Below are 16,351 nucleotides of genomic sequence, written 5' to 3'. Positions count from 1 at the left end.
TATGCCTTTACCTGCAAAGTAAAATATTAAGATTATAAGCAAACACATTATTAATAAACGAAAAAAAAAGAAAAACATTTTATTCATACAAGCTTTTATTCACAAATAAGCATGCTATATTTAAATAATTAAGCCACACAAGTGAGAGCTTTTCTTATTAAACGAAAATCACTAAACGAATGAGCGCATCCACATGAAGAATGGTTAAAAAATAAATAACACTTAGGATACAGGGTACTACATGCAATTATTATTAATATTATTACTAATATAGTATACAAAAAATTAAATTAGCTGCAACAAATCACTGTAAATTAAGTCAAAATGAAAGTTTATTCAATACGAGTTGATATGAAATAAAATTCAAATAGCATTGTTCAAGTCTTAAGTGCGTAAATTTTTAGTGTTATAACATATATATGTATGTATGCGAAATAAAAGCCCCAAGTCAGCACACTTACTGCTTACACATTTCCAAAACACACCCACATATTTTTAAAAACATAAAGTATAACACCTATTTGCTTTCTTGAGCACATTATTTACATATTCCATACCAATTTAATACTGAAATTAACACGAAGCTTGGAAAGCTGCTCAGCTTTTTAAACTTCAATTCATGCACCAAAAGCTTTCACTTTTAACTTATATTAATTATTATTTAACTATTCTTATATTTCAACATTCACAAATCACGCAAAAGCTTTCTGGTCATACACAAAGCATGCGAAAGCTTTTTAATTATACGTAGCTATTAATAAGCGTGCTTAAAAGCTTGCAGTTTTTACATAAATTTCTGTTACTTTAATTCTTCTACAGATTACGTAAAAATGTTTTTTTTTTTTCATCTTTCACAAAAATGTTAAAAAATTAAAAATATTTTTTTTTCAACTTTCACAAAGCAAGCGAAAGCTTTTTGGTTCCATGTATCACGAAAAGCTTGGAGAACTGCATAGCTGTTTTTTAATTCATACACCAAAAGCTTTTACTTAAACCTTTCTTAATTTTACACTTTCACAAAACACGGGAAATCTCTTTGGTTAAGCGGAGCTAATAGTGAGCATGCTTAAAAGCTTGCAGTTTTTACATACATTTCTAGTACCATAATTCAACTACATTTTTCGTAAAAATATATTTTTGTGCCAAAACTAAAAGCATAATTTCTTCGAGCTTCGTACAATAATTAAAGCTAAACTTAATTGCTTGTGAGTACATTTCCATACTTATAGAGAGGCGCACAAAACTCATATGCAGCCAACTACACACACTCTCTCTCTTACATACATATGCACTTTGCAGCACACTATCAACACTTTACTGACCATTTTAGAGGAGCAGAAAACCTATGCAAGACAAACATAAAGCGAATTTATATTGTAAATAAGTTTAATATAAAAAAAAAAATAAATAAAAAAATAAAATATAATTATATACAAAAGCAAAAACATATATAATATACATATACATAAATTTGAAAATCTAGATTAAAAGACACATTAGCTGTAAATGAAATTACTGATAATTAATTATAATTAATTTTATAAAGCAAACATAAGTAAGGAAGCATAAAAAACATAAACACATACATACATACATATAATCAAATACATATGCAATGCCTACTTGTATGCTTCATTATGAGAGTTTAAATAGCAGCGTTGCATTTTGCAAAAGCTTAGCAGAATTGAGTGCCGCTTATTAGTGCTAGTGAAGAGTAATTGAAGCGAGAGCGTTTTTTTATGATAATAATTGCAAAAACTAATACATAATACAACAAAATTATAACAGCTACAAGCATAAATATTTTGCGCAAATCACTTTATTTAAACGTTTAGCACGAAAAAGATTTCTTTATTAGAATTAAACTCGCCCAGTAATTTGTACGCAAGTGTGTGTGTATTTTCTGTAAATTGGTTTGTTAAGAATTTGTGAAATATTTTTCAAATTTCTTTAAGTGTAACTTATCTCCAGATTGTTCTATTCAGAAAATTCCGTCCGCATGTTAGTAAATGTTAGTAAGCACAAATATAGAGAATTTCAATACACACTACAATGATTCATAAAATATTGTTTCGAAAACATTAAGTTTTTGTTTTCAGTTATTTTCCGAGTTACTTTATTTGCAGGCTGTTGTGGTGTGTTTTATTGCTTTTATTAATTTTTGCTAATTAAAATTTTATTTAATTATATTTTTTGTTGATAATTAATACTTTATTTTTTATATACATATGTAGATTATTATTATATATTTTTTTTAAATTAGTTCTCTGCGCTCTGCACCAAATTTCCCTCACTTAAGTAAATACAAAATGTTTTCCAATTTCCGGTTTTTAACTATACCGCGCAATAGAAGGTTTCAAGAAAGTTTTCAGAACTCTTACGGTATCTAAGAAATTTTCACTAAGACATTTTTTTATTTTAGTGAGCGTTCGTAAGCATAAATTGAAAAAATATTACATCTATTTTAAAATGTTCTTTAAAAAAATACTATTATTATTTATAAAAAAAAATATTATAAAAAACTATTATGATAAAATTTTTTTTTTAAATAATTAAAAATAATTTAATTATTTTTTGTTTTATAATATAAAATTTAAAACACAAATTATTTATTATATTTTTTTATTATTTTTTTGTAATGAATTTTTCTTCTCAATTATGCGGTTAAAAAAATATTATTAAAAAACAAAAAGTTATTATTATTAAAAATATCATTCTTAATTTTTTTATGTAAAAATATATTTAATATAAAATTTGTTTTTTTCTTTAATAAAATTTCTTATCAGTTATGCGCTTAAAAAATATTATTAAAAAACAAAATACTATTTTTAAATTATTATTATTAAAAACTATTATTATTAAATGTTTTTTGTTTATAAAAAGATATAAAATAAATTTTTTTAAATAAAAATATTTCAAAGAAATAATTTATTATCAACATTCCTTTTAAATTTTTTTATTGAGAAAAAACTAATTATCTATTTTATTTTATTTTTATTTCTTTAATTAAATTTTATTAAAAATTTAAATAAAATTTTATATAAAATGTAAGAGTAATATATTAGAAAAATATTATAAAAAATAATTTATTATTGATATTTTTTATTAAAAAAAGCAATTTTGCATTTCTTTTTAAATACATTTTTTTGTAAATTATGTGCTTAAAAAATTATTTTTTTTCAATAAAAAAATGTTTAAATAAAAAAATATTTTAAAAAATTATTTAATATTATTATTATAGACATTTTTTTTAAATATCTTTTTTTTATATTTTATTTTAAAAAATTTAAAAACCAAATTTTTTATTATATTAAAAATTAAAACAATTTTTTTTTAATATTTTTAATTAAGTATGTCCGTAGCTATGACTTGACAAGTTTCAAACATTTTCTTAAATTTATTTGATTTTTGTTTAAGCTTTTTGAATGTTTTGCGTTTAGCTTTCAGTGGCTTTCTTTACTTTCATCAATGTTTGCAAAATATCAAAACTAACAAATACATGCAACGCAACCACAAAACATTACAAATTGTTAACTATTTAAATTAGAAATCAAAACAAAAATAAAAAAAACATACAAGTTTTAGATTTAAAGAGCACCTTTAAATGAACAATAAAAGTTTTAGAAAGCAAATCAGCAGCAAATAGTAAATATTGTCGAATAAAATTATATATAAAGGTCCATAAAACACATAAATGCTAAATGCATAAATCAAAAAACGAAAACAATTAAAAATAAAATTTTCCTTAAAAAAAACAACAAATAACTGAGCAAATACCGAGATTTGAAGAAATATATATATATGTACTTCCTAAATTTTCTAAAGTTGATTTAAAGCACTTTTTCATTTTTTAATATTTTTTTCTTTTTAGAGAATAAAACTCACCAAGCAAAACAAAACAATAATACTTACAAAATAATACATTGAGATTATTAAAAAATTCTAAAATCACGCTAAACGCATAAATGCGCCAAGAAAAGTCATGACATTGTAATTGTAATTGAAAATATGAAAGTAGCAAACAAACACATTTTTATTGTAAAATGGTTTCAAATAAACTAATAAAATAAATATGAAGCGAAATTTCACAAAATCAACAATTTAAATGCAAGCAGTAATTAAAAGTATAAATACTTCAAGTACATTTAAGGCAAACTATTATTATTAGAATGATAATAATAATAATAGACAACACTGTTATAACGAAAGACTATAGGCGAAAGCGAAAACAAAAACAAATATTCTATGATGTAGTAATGCAAACTAATCAACCTAGAAGAGAAATCGACACAGGGATGCATTTAGCATTAGCGCTAAGCAGCATAATACGAAATTGAACACTGAAATACAACACATTTTTTTATCATGACGAATAAAGTTGTTTTGAGTTGAAATTGTCGGCCGAAGCAGTTAAGTTTTCAACTGTTTAGCAGCTATCGCAAAACGTAAAAACTAAGTGATGCGGCGACTTTTGATTTGCTGGATCTTTAAGCTTTAAATACTTTAAATACAGTACGAAAAACAGCTTGCATGTCAATGGTAATAAAAGCGCTAACTTTCATAGCACGATTTGAAAACAGAAAGCTCTCTAGCATAGGTTTCCACACTCAGAAAATTTGTACGCAAGCGAACTACATGTGAGCTTTTAAGTGAAGAGAAAGCAGGAATTGAGGCTTCAACTGAAGTTTAATTCAACTTTTTGAATGCTATGAAGCTTAAGTTTTGAACTTAAACTTTTTTTAATGCAGTGAAGCTAAAGTTAAAGTTTAATGCAACTTTTTGAATGATATCAAGCTAAAGTTGAAGTTTAATGCAACTTTTTGAATGCTATGAAGCTTAAATTTAAGTTTAATGCAACTTTGAAAATGCTATTTCAATTACTTTTGCGCTTTTATTTTGCTTTATAAGAAATACAAATAAAAATTGTATAAGTGAAGGCCTCGACAATTCTTACTAACAAACAAATAATCTATAATTTTGTTTTTGAGTAACCAAAAAAATCTTCGCGCCTATTTTTAACCATATCAGATTTGTAGTATGAAGTATAACATACAAAAATATTAACATGTAAGTATTAAATGAATTTAAATTAATTAACAAAAGTGCAGCTAAAAAGAAGCGAAGTCAAAGTAAACTTTAATTTAAATGAATCAAGTTAAAATTAATTTTAGATCATATTTAAATGTTTTTCTTGAAAACAAATCTTCGTGAATAGACTTAGAAATAGCAATTTGAATAGCAACTAGAAATATTGAGGCATACTGGAAGGCACTGATATTTTTTTACGATTTTTTTACAATTTTTTTTTCTTCAAAGCAAAATCACACAAGACAGTAATTAGTATTGCATTAAACACATTATAATGGCATTGTAATAATTAATAAATAACTGTATTAGCAGCGCAAGGTTTTTAGTATTTAGGTGAGCAAAAAAATATTATACAATAAAATACATCATACATATACAATATTTGAAGAATATTAAATATGAAAATTATTTAAACTTATATCATTCAACTATAATTAGCGCAAATAAAAAACATGAAAGAGGAGATATTTTAGAGATATTATCAGTAAATTAATATTAATAAAAAGCAAGCAAGGGATTTTATTTGTTAAATAGTAATGAAGATACAAATTATTGTATTATTACCAATAGTTTGGTGAGTAAAGTAAAATTTACTAGCTTATGAAGTACTAAAAATTTAATGCAAAAATTTAGTAAACTATTTAATAAGTTTATGACTAAGCTGAATATAGCATAGAAAATCAAGTAATAGAATTTGACAGTTATAAGACAAAAAAATAGAAGCCGTGCATAATGCAATGACCGCAAACCAGTATAGTATAAAAAAGCATTTAATCAAATTTTCAAAACATGCAACTGAAGAAGAGTATATACAAACAAGCATACATAAGAATTTGCGAGAATTTAAAACATGCAGTCCACTCACTTTTTAACAACAAATATTCTCGTTTACAAAATTTAAAATTTCACTTAATTTAATTTTAAAAAAATATTTCGAAAATAATTTTTGGAAAAAAATATTTGTTTGCGAATTTGGAAAAACTTAATTGTTTTGAAGACATTGCTTCCTATTAATTTTGCTCACAACTTTAAAAAAGTTTTGAAAAGGTTTTCAAATTAAATTCGAATCAATTTCGAATAGAAATATTTTATAACTTTCGATTTTTCTTACAACATTAAAAAAAGTGTTTCAAATTATTTTCGAAAAATTTCGACCCTAAAAAAGTTCTTGATACCTCTCAATTTTCGTTGCAACAACATGAAAAAAAATGTCTAAAAAGTGTTTCAAATTATTTTCCAAAAATTTCGAACTTAAAAAAGTGCTTGATATCCCTTAATTTTACAACATTAAATAAAATTGCTGAAAAGGGTTTCACATTATTTTCGAATTAATTACGAATTTTAAAAAGTTCCTTGTACCTTTCTATACTTTTTACAACAACATCAAAGATATTCCGAAAAGTGTTTCAATTATTTTCGAATTAATTTCGAACTTAAAAAGTTTTTGGTTCTTATCAATTTTGCTTACAACAATAAAAAATTTCTGAAAATTTTTTCAAATTATTTTCGAATTCGAAGAGTTGTTGGTTCTTATTAATTCTGCTTACAACAACATAAAAAAGATTCTGGCAAATGTTTTAAAATATTTTCGTATTAATTTTGAATCTGAAAAATTCTTGTGACCTTTCAATTATTATTTTTGAAAAATGTTTCAGGAGATTTTCGAACGAGTTTCGAATACAAGAACATAAAAAATTCTAAAAAAATTTCAAAATATTTTCGAATGAATTTTGAATTTTAAAAATTCTTGATTCCATTTTTTACAACAACATAAAAAAAATATTTTTTTATTTCATAGTCAAAAATATATTTATTTAGCTCAAAACCACTTAATTCAGTCACAACTCCGCAAATTCATTCCTTTGCTTACACAAATATTCACACATTTCTATAAATCAGTTGCATTACTAACTCAACTTTTGGAGAACAATTTGCCACTCAAAACAAATAAATTTGAACACATTATATACAAATGATTAGTATGAACCGTATTAACCTATAAACTAACTTAACTAATAATGAGAAACCACTGCAAGAGCAAAAAATGCGAAAGCCACACACACACACTTTCATAGGGAATGTTATAGTAGTGAACCAAATAAACAAACTAAACCTTATAAAACAAAAAATAATTAAATAGTAATTTAGAATATATAAATACATGCATAGAAAAGCAGAAAAAAATAGCAAGGGAAAACAAAAATACAAAAGCATAAAAAATAAATGAAAGAAATTATGCAAAATGCAAAATGCATAAAATTTAATTATATACTATATATAGTTGCGAAACTACGAAAAAATATATACATACATATATACCATTTAATCGTACATACATACGATACATAATTACTATATTCTATTATATAAGTATAAGTAAATGAAAGCGCTTCGTTCGCCATTGCAAGTGCGACAAGCCAAAAAGGATGAAAGCATACACCGACATGTAAAAGAAATTTACAAATTAAACGTGAGTTGTAAAGTAAATTACATAAATGAAAACAAAAACAAAAAACAAATTATCATAAATAATTAAACTAATTGCATTATATTACATTTAAAACGTAAATAAATTAAATTAAAGTACATACTATATATACTTATATATATATAAAACAAAGTAGTTGCATAATTTCAATTCGCAAATTTTTTGCTGAATTGATAGACAAAATTTTCAGCGCGTTAAACGCTAACAGCAGTGCTGATTTATTAATTAATATGACAACAAGATTATTATATGATTATTATTAAATATTATTAACAATACTTATATGATTATTACAAATAATAACTATTGTTTAGTATTTAACTATAACGATGATAAGCACAAACACAACAACAAAACAGCATGTTTAAATACACCCACGCATACATACATACACATATACACACATGCACATACACATATTTATTTAACGGTGTAGCATGTGGCATACGCTGCAAGAAATATTATTATTAACAAAAACTAAATAAAAAATGAAAAAAGCTATTAAATATTAAAGCTGTAAATTATTTATGAACCAATGCTGGAAACTGTAGCAGAAACCAAAGCGAAACAATAAGTGAAAGGCGAAAATTTGATAAGTTGTAGGCATATTTACAAACATTTAAATAACCAGTATACAATATATGAACACATTTCATAGATATGATATTTAATAAAGCAGAAATAAAAAAGAAAAAAACTTAAGAAAGCGCAAATGTTATAGAGCGTTGGCAATTATTACTAAAAATGGCCGAATATGGAGAATGCAAATGGAAATAAAATAAAAACAAAAAATAAAAATAAAAATAAACAATACAAGCACACACACACAAACGAAAAATTGTTTTTTTAATAAACCTATACAAGCACACACATCGTATATACACACACATCCATACTGACAATGAATTCATGTCACTAATGGCGGCAAATATATATACTTGCTACTACATAGATACATATACAAAAGCACAACCATATACACACACCGGCATACCCATATAAACATATAACCGTTTGTGTACGCAGGCCGCGCCATGCAGCGCTCGCCCGAAATCACACAAGTCCAAATCCCCAACAACTTCCCCATATAAGCATTTTTTTATTGAATAGCAGTATTTTCAACAGACAACAATTTCTGTTAAAATAGCTAAAACTTAAATAAAAAACTGTCATCTGCTTGCAGTAAGAGCAACTACATACATACATACATTACGTAGCCGTAATGAAAAAACCAACTTATTACACACACATTAAATAATTATTATAATAACAAGCAAGAAACTAAAAAATTAATTATTATTATGATTATTATTATTATCAATTATTATTATAATAAATTATTATAAATTATTACATAATTAATTATGAAACAAATATATTACAAGGATATATTAAGTACTATTACCAAACAAAAAAAATAATAATAAATAATAATAATCTTTATGCTGATTATGCTGATTGCTAGTCGAAGAAAAATATTATAGGCGTAATAAACCCCCCCAAAAAAATTAAAAAAGAACAATTAATTAAATAAATAATAACAATAAAAAACAAAAACCAAAAAAAAAAATACAAAAAGCCTAACAAAAATAAACAAAAACACAGAATATATATTATATATACTTTATAGACATTTAACAAAAACCTAAATGAAAACAAAAAACCCAAAAACAACAAAAACAAGAGGAATAAAACGCAAAAAAAGAAATAAAATAAAGTTACAAATAAAACTTTTAACAAAAAAAAACACATGTGTTCTTATTTATAGCGACTAACGGAGAAGTTTTATTTAGATAAACGCGCAAAAAAACGTTAACTTCAGCGGAAACTATAATACGCTACAGAAGTTTATTTCTTTATGGCATAAAAGCCATGGATCGTTCGGTTTGTATGGTAGCTACATAGTATATGCTGCAGTGGTTCGAACTAAACAATTTCCATGGAGTTTGTTTCCTAACTTTGATAATAATCAACACCGAAATTCGAGAAGATATCTTGTCAAATAAAAAAGTTTTCCATACAAAGACTTGCGCTTGATCGGTCAGTTTGTATGGCAGTTATTTCATATAGAAGTACGTACTGAACAATTTTTTAGGAAAATCTAGCGCTGACTTGGATAATAATCAGCACTGAATTTGCAGAAAATATATTGTGAAATAAAGCAGCTTTTCACGGCCGTTATCATAATGTATCCTGGCTTCTATAAATTTAGTGCCTCTGGCGTATTTATGTAGCTTTAATGGTTTAGGAGATAAACACATTAGAACCTATTTGAAGGCTGGGCCACACCCTCTTTTTTAAATATTTCCCCTCAGGTGTCCCTGGCTACTGCTTGCTATGATCGATCTTTTGCGCAAAATAACAGTTTGATATCTTAATTCTTTTCTAAGATATGGTTCTTATACATTTTCGGTTAATAGTCAGCTTACGCCCATCTACTATCTCGTCCTTACTTTTTTTCCAAGGACGACGTATACCAAGTTATCTAAATTTTTATTCAAATTACAGTCTGCACGGACAGACAGGCAGTCATCCGGATATCAAAGCGCCTTGTCATCCTGATCATTTATATGAACCTAACCCTACATCTATCTCGATTAACTTTAGGTGATACATACAATTTTTAAGTGAACCAAACTATTACTATGTATAGAATTAAATTTCTTTCGGATATCTCAAAACTGTCGAATACTTAAAAAAACTTCGCCTTACAAATCGCTGACTCGAATTCGGTTTTAGATCCATAATCTCTTAGGCGAAGTTGTTCAGAATGACCGGTAGAAAATTTCCTACATATGCGATTATTTAGTAAAAAATCGACCAGTTGTCATACTGACAGAAATGTTTACAAGCAAATATAAATTATATATACATATAAGTTTGAACTAATTTGGTTACAAACTCACCCTTTTAAACTTGCCTTGGAAATATTACACCACGCGCTATTTTTTATAACAACACTATCGCACTTAATACCCGACACACGCGACGCAAGCCAGCCGTGAAAAACATGCAGCTTCTTACATACACACATATACACACCCACCAACGAACCCGAACACGCACTTAAGAAATTTGCACAATATAGACATTTGTAATTTCGAGGAATTTAACACATTACGACTTTCACGACACTATTTTTGCATTTATTAACGATTTTAATTTTAAATTAGATAAAAAACACAATTACACACTTTAAACTAATACTTTTCACTAATTTTAACAAATATTCGCAACATCCACCAAGAACTACGTGTGTCCATCTTCATTACCACTTGTAACTAAATATTTTTACTGTTACATTGCATTCCTCAATTGGAATTTTTCCCTTAATTTCGCATTCCACGATTCTAGAAAATTCGGCACAACTCTTCATTACCTATTATTATATGCATAATATTTTCAAGGTCAACTGCGAACATTAAAAAATTGCAACAACAATACAAACAAGCATAGCGTCACTCACCATTACCATTTCTCCAATGATGAGCACGCAGCTTATGTCATGCATATAGGAAAGCATAAGCGTATGTGTGCGAGCGCTTTGCGCAACATTAATATGCAGGTGTAATTTTTAAATGTAAGAGCGCATAGCTGATGAAGAGAGGTTTGAAAGCAAAAATTAACTTATGTAAATGTATGGGGGCTGGAAGTTTTGATGAGAGGGCGCATTTAGGATGCAGAAGTGTTAAGAGATCAAAATTGCAGAGTTGTTAAGAGTATCCTAAGTGAGTATATTTCATACTCTTGCAACTTACAAGGAGTAAAGCCGGGGCGATATCTTCAGTTGCATAAGACTCGTTGGTTATATTGGGTTTAAGGCAAGTTTTTTACCGGATTTTATTCATTCTAAGCACAAAAATGCACCGTTATTAGAAAAACACGCTATATTAATTTTATTAAGATAACTCACATATTCACCCATATATGCGGTATTAAGTCTCCCGGAAGTTCGAAAGTCCTTATATTAGGTACATAGCGGTTGAGGAAAGTATCTGACCCGATTTAAGCCATTTTTTATACACTGAGATACTCATATCAAGAAAGGATTCTCTCCAAGTTTCAATTATATCTATAACCCCAACTGTAGCTACTGAGATCCAAATATTCGGTACAAAGGGAATTGTACAGTTTTTTTGGATTTGAACAATTTTTGCTCTTAAAATGGCATACGCTAAAGGACTTATTCCAGCAAAGGTTTATTATCTTGCAACAGGTTGCAAGAGTATAAAAACGGGACTTGGATGGGATAACCAAGCTCGATGTATCCGTGTGTGAAAACTGTTGTAGGGCGCTGTATGCTTGCCCAGCGCTTGGGTGCCTCTCGCGCCGCGATGTGATGTGATTTGAATATCACTAAGTGAATTCGCGGAAAGCTGGCTACCAGCTTTCTCTATATAAGAAATGCAGGCACTGTGGCTGGCCACTGTAAAGGTAACACTCGTGCCGTGAATTGATGTGATTAAACGATCGTGCGATTACTTCAAGGCAGCTGGCCCCAGCTGGCGCTATAAAGCAAACGCAGGCACCATGCATGGCCAGTGTTTAGGTGACTCTCGCGCCGCGATGTCACGTAGTTTAACAGTCAAGAGGTGATTTCGCGGGAAACTGCCTGCCTGCTGGCGCTATAAGAGAAACGTAGGCACTGTGCCTGGCCAGTGCTTAGATGACTCTCATGCCGCAATGTCATGTAGTTTAGTAGTCGATAGGTGATTTCGCGGGAAGCTGGCTGACAGCAGCGCTATAAGGGAAACGCAGGCACCATGCATGGCCAGTATTTAGGTGACTCTCTCGCCGCGATGTCATGTAGTTTAACAGTCGCTAGGTGATTTCGCGGGAAGCTGGCTGCCAGCTGGCGCTATAAAAGAAACGCAGGCACCGTGCCTGGCCAGTGCGTAGATGACTCTGGCGCCACGATGTGTTGTAGTTTACAGTCGCTAAGTGATTTCGCGGGAAGCTGGCTAACAGCTGACGCTATAAAAGAAATGCAGGCACTGTGCCTGGCCAGTACTTAGATGACTTTCGCGCCGCAATGTCATATAGTTTAGTAGTCGATAGGTGATTTCGCGGGAAGCTGGCTACCAGCTGGCGCTATAAAAGAAACGCAGGCACTGTACCTGGCCAGTGTTTGTTGATAGCTGGCGCTATAAAAGAAACGCAGGAAACGTGCCTGGCCAGTGTTTAGGGGACACTCGCGCCGCGATGTCATGTAGTTTAACAGTCGCTAGGTGATTTCGCGGGAAACTGGCTGATAACTGGCGCTATAAAAGAAACGTAGGCACTGTGCCTGGCCAGTGCTTAGATGACTCTCGCGCCGCGATGTCATAACTCGCGCCGCGATGTCATGTTAGTTTAACAGTCGCTAGGTGATTTCGCGGGAAGCTGGCTGATAGCTGGCGCTATAAAAGAAACGTAGGCACTGTGCCTGGCCAGTGCTTAGATGACTCTCTCGCCGCGATGTCATGTAGTTTAACAGTTGCTAGGTGATTTCGCGGGAAGCTGGCTGATAACTGGCGCTGTAAAAGAAACGTAGGCACTGTGCCTGGCCAGTGCTTAGATGACTCTCGCGCCGCGATGTCATGTAGTTTAACAGTCGCTAGGTGATTTCGCGGGAAACTGGCTGATAACTGGCGCTATAAAAGAAACGTAGGCACTGTGCCTGGCCAGTGCTTAGATGACTCTCGCGCCGCGATGTCATGTAGTTTAACAGTTGCTAGGTGATTTCGCGGGAAGCTGGCTGATAACTGGCGCTATAAAAGAAACGTAGGCACTGTGCCTGGCCAGTGCTTAGATGACTCTCGCGCCGCGATGTCATGTAGTTTAACAGTCGCTAGGTGATTTCGCGGGAAGCTGGCTGATAGCTGGCGCTATAAAAGAAACGTAGGCACTGTGCTTGGCCAGTGCTTAGATGACTCTCGCGCCGCGATGTCATGTTAGTTTAACAGTCGCTAGGTGATTTCGCGGGAAGCTGGCTGATAGCTGGCGCTATAAAGGAAACGCAGGAAACGTGCCTGGCCTGTGTTTAGGTGACACTCGCTCCGCGATGTCATGTAGTTTAACAGTCGCTAGGTAATTTCGCGGGAAGCTGGCTGATAGCTGGCGCTATAAAAGAAACGTAGGCACTGTGCTTGGCCAGTGCTTAGATGACTCTCGCGCCGCGATGTCATGTTAGTTTAACAGTCGCTAGGTGATTTCTCGGGAAGCTGGCTGATAGCTGGCGCTATAAAAGAAACGTAGGCACTGTGCCTGGCCAGTGCTTAGATGACTTTTGCGCCGCGATGTCATGTAGTTTAACAGTCGCTAGGTGATTTCGCGGGAAGCTGGCTGATAGCTGGCGCTATAAAAGAAACGCAGGAAACGTGCCTGGCCAGTGTTTAGGTGACACTCGCGCCGCGATGTCATGTAGTTTAACAGTCGCTAGGTGATTTCGCGGGAAGCTGGCTGATAGCTGGCGCTATAAAAGAAACGTAGGCACTGTGCTTGGCCAGTGCTTAGATGACTCTCGCGCCGCGATGTCATGTTAGTTTAACAGTCGCTAGGTGATTTCGCGGGAAACTGGCTGATAGCTGGCGCTATAAAGGAAACGCAGGAAACGTGCCTGGCCTGTGTTTAGGTGACACTCGCGCCGCGATGTCATGTAGTTTAACAGTCGCTAGGTAATTTCGCGGGAAGCTGGCTGATAGCTGGCGCTATAAAAGAAACGCAGGATACGTGCCTGGCCAGTGCTTAGATGACTCTCGCGCCGCGATGTCATGTTAGTTTAACAGTCGCTAGGTGATTTCGCGGGAAACTGGCTGATAGCGCTATAAAAGAAACGCAGGAAACGTGCCTGGCCAGTGTTTAGGTGACACTCGCGCCGCGATGTCATGTAGTTTAACAGTCGCTAGGTAATTTCGCGGGAAGCTGGCTGATAGCTGGCGCTATAAAAGAAACGCAGGAAACGTGCCTGGCCAGTGCTTAGATGACTCTCGCGCCGCGATGTCATGTTAGTTTAACAGTCGCTAGGTGATTTCGCGGGAAGCTGGCTGATAGCTGGCGCTATAAAGGAAACGTAGGCACTGTGCCTGGCCAGTGCTTAGATGACACTCGCGCCGCGATGTCATGTAGTTTAACAGTCGCTAGGTGATTTCTCGGGAAGCTGGCTGATAGCTGGCGCTATAAAAGAAACGTAGGCACTGTGCCTGGCCAGTGCTTAGATGACTCTCGCGCCGCGATGTCATGTTAGTTTAACAGTCGCTAGGTGATTTCGCGGGAAGCTGGCTGATAGCTGGCGCTATAATAAAGATAAACGTAGGCACTGTGCCTGGCCAGTGCTTAGATGACTCTCGCGCCGCGATGTCATGTTAGTTTAACAGTCGCTAGGTGATTTCGCGGGAAGCTGGCTGATAGCTGGCGCTATAAAGGAAACGCAGGAAACGTGCCTGGCCAGTGCTTAGATGACTCTCGCGCCGCGATGTCATGTAGTTTAACAGTTGCTAGGTGATTTCGCGGGAAGCTGGCTGATAACTGGCGCTATAAAAGAAACGTAGGAAACGTGCCGGGCCAGTGCTTAGATGACTCTCGCGCCGCGATGTCATGTTAGTTTAACAGTCGCTAGGTGATTTCGCGAGAAACTGGCTGATAGCGCTATAAAAGAAACGCAGGAAACGTGCCTGGCCAGTGTTTAGGTGACACTCGCGCCGCGATGTCATGTAGTTTAACAGTCGCTAGGTAATTTCGCGGGAAGCTGGCTGATAACTGGCGCTATAAAAGAAACGTAGGAAACGTGCCGGGCCAGTGCTTAGATGACTCTCGCGCCGCGATGTCATGTTAGTTTAACAGTCGCTAGGTGATTTCGCGAGAAACTGGCTGATAGCTGGCGCTATAAAAGAAACGTAGGCACTGTGCTTGGCCAGTGCTTAGGTGACCCTCGCGCCGCGATGTGATGTAGTTTAACAGTCGCTTGGCGATTTTGCGGGAAACTGGCTGATAGCTGGCGCTATAAAAGAAATGCAGGCAACGTGCCTGGCCAGTGCTTAGGTGACCCTCGCGCCGCGATGTGATGTAGTTTAACAGTCCCTAGGTGATTTCGCGGGAAGCTGGCTACCAGCTGGCGCTTTAAAATAAAAGCAGGCACCGTGCCTGGTCAGTGCTTAGGTGCCTTTCGCGCAGCGATGTCATGTAGTTTAACAGTCGCTAGGTGATTTCGTGGGAAGCTGACTACAAGATAGCGCTATAAAAGAAACGCAGGCAACGTGCCTGGCCAGAGCTTAGGTGACCCTCGCGCAGCGTTGTGATGCAGTTTAACAGTCGCTAGGTGATTTCGCGGGAATCTGGCTGCCAGCTGGCGCTATAAAAGAAACGCAGGCAATGTGCCTGGCCAGAGCTTAGGTGACCCTCGCGCAGCGTTGTGATGCAGTTTAACAGTCGCTAGGTGATTTCGCGGGAAGCTGGCTGCCAGCTGGCGCTATAAAAGAAAGGCAGGCACCGTGCCTGGCCAGAGCTTAGGTGACCCTCGCGCCGCGATGTGATGTAGTTTAACAGTCGCTAGGTGATATCGCGGGAAGCTGGCGCTATAAAAGAAACGCAGGCCATGTGCCTGGCCAGTGCTTAGGTGCCTCTCGCGCAGCGTTGTGATGCAGTTTAATAGTCGCTAGGTGATTTCGCGGGAAGCTGGCTACCAGCTGGCGCTATAAAAGAAACGCAGGCAATGTGCCTGGCCAGAGCTTAGGTGACCCTCGCGCAGCGTTGTAATGCAGTTTAATAGTCGCTAGATTTCGCGAGAAACTGGCTGAT

This window comes from Bactrocera tryoni, chromosome 5 (assembly GCF_016617805.1).
Source record: "Bactrocera tryoni isolate S06 chromosome 5, CSIRO_BtryS06_freeze2, whole genome shotgun sequence".
Taxonomy (NCBI): domain Eukaryota; kingdom Metazoa; phylum Arthropoda; class Insecta; order Diptera; family Tephritidae; genus Bactrocera; species Bactrocera tryoni.
This window is presented reverse-complemented; position numbering follows the sequence as displayed.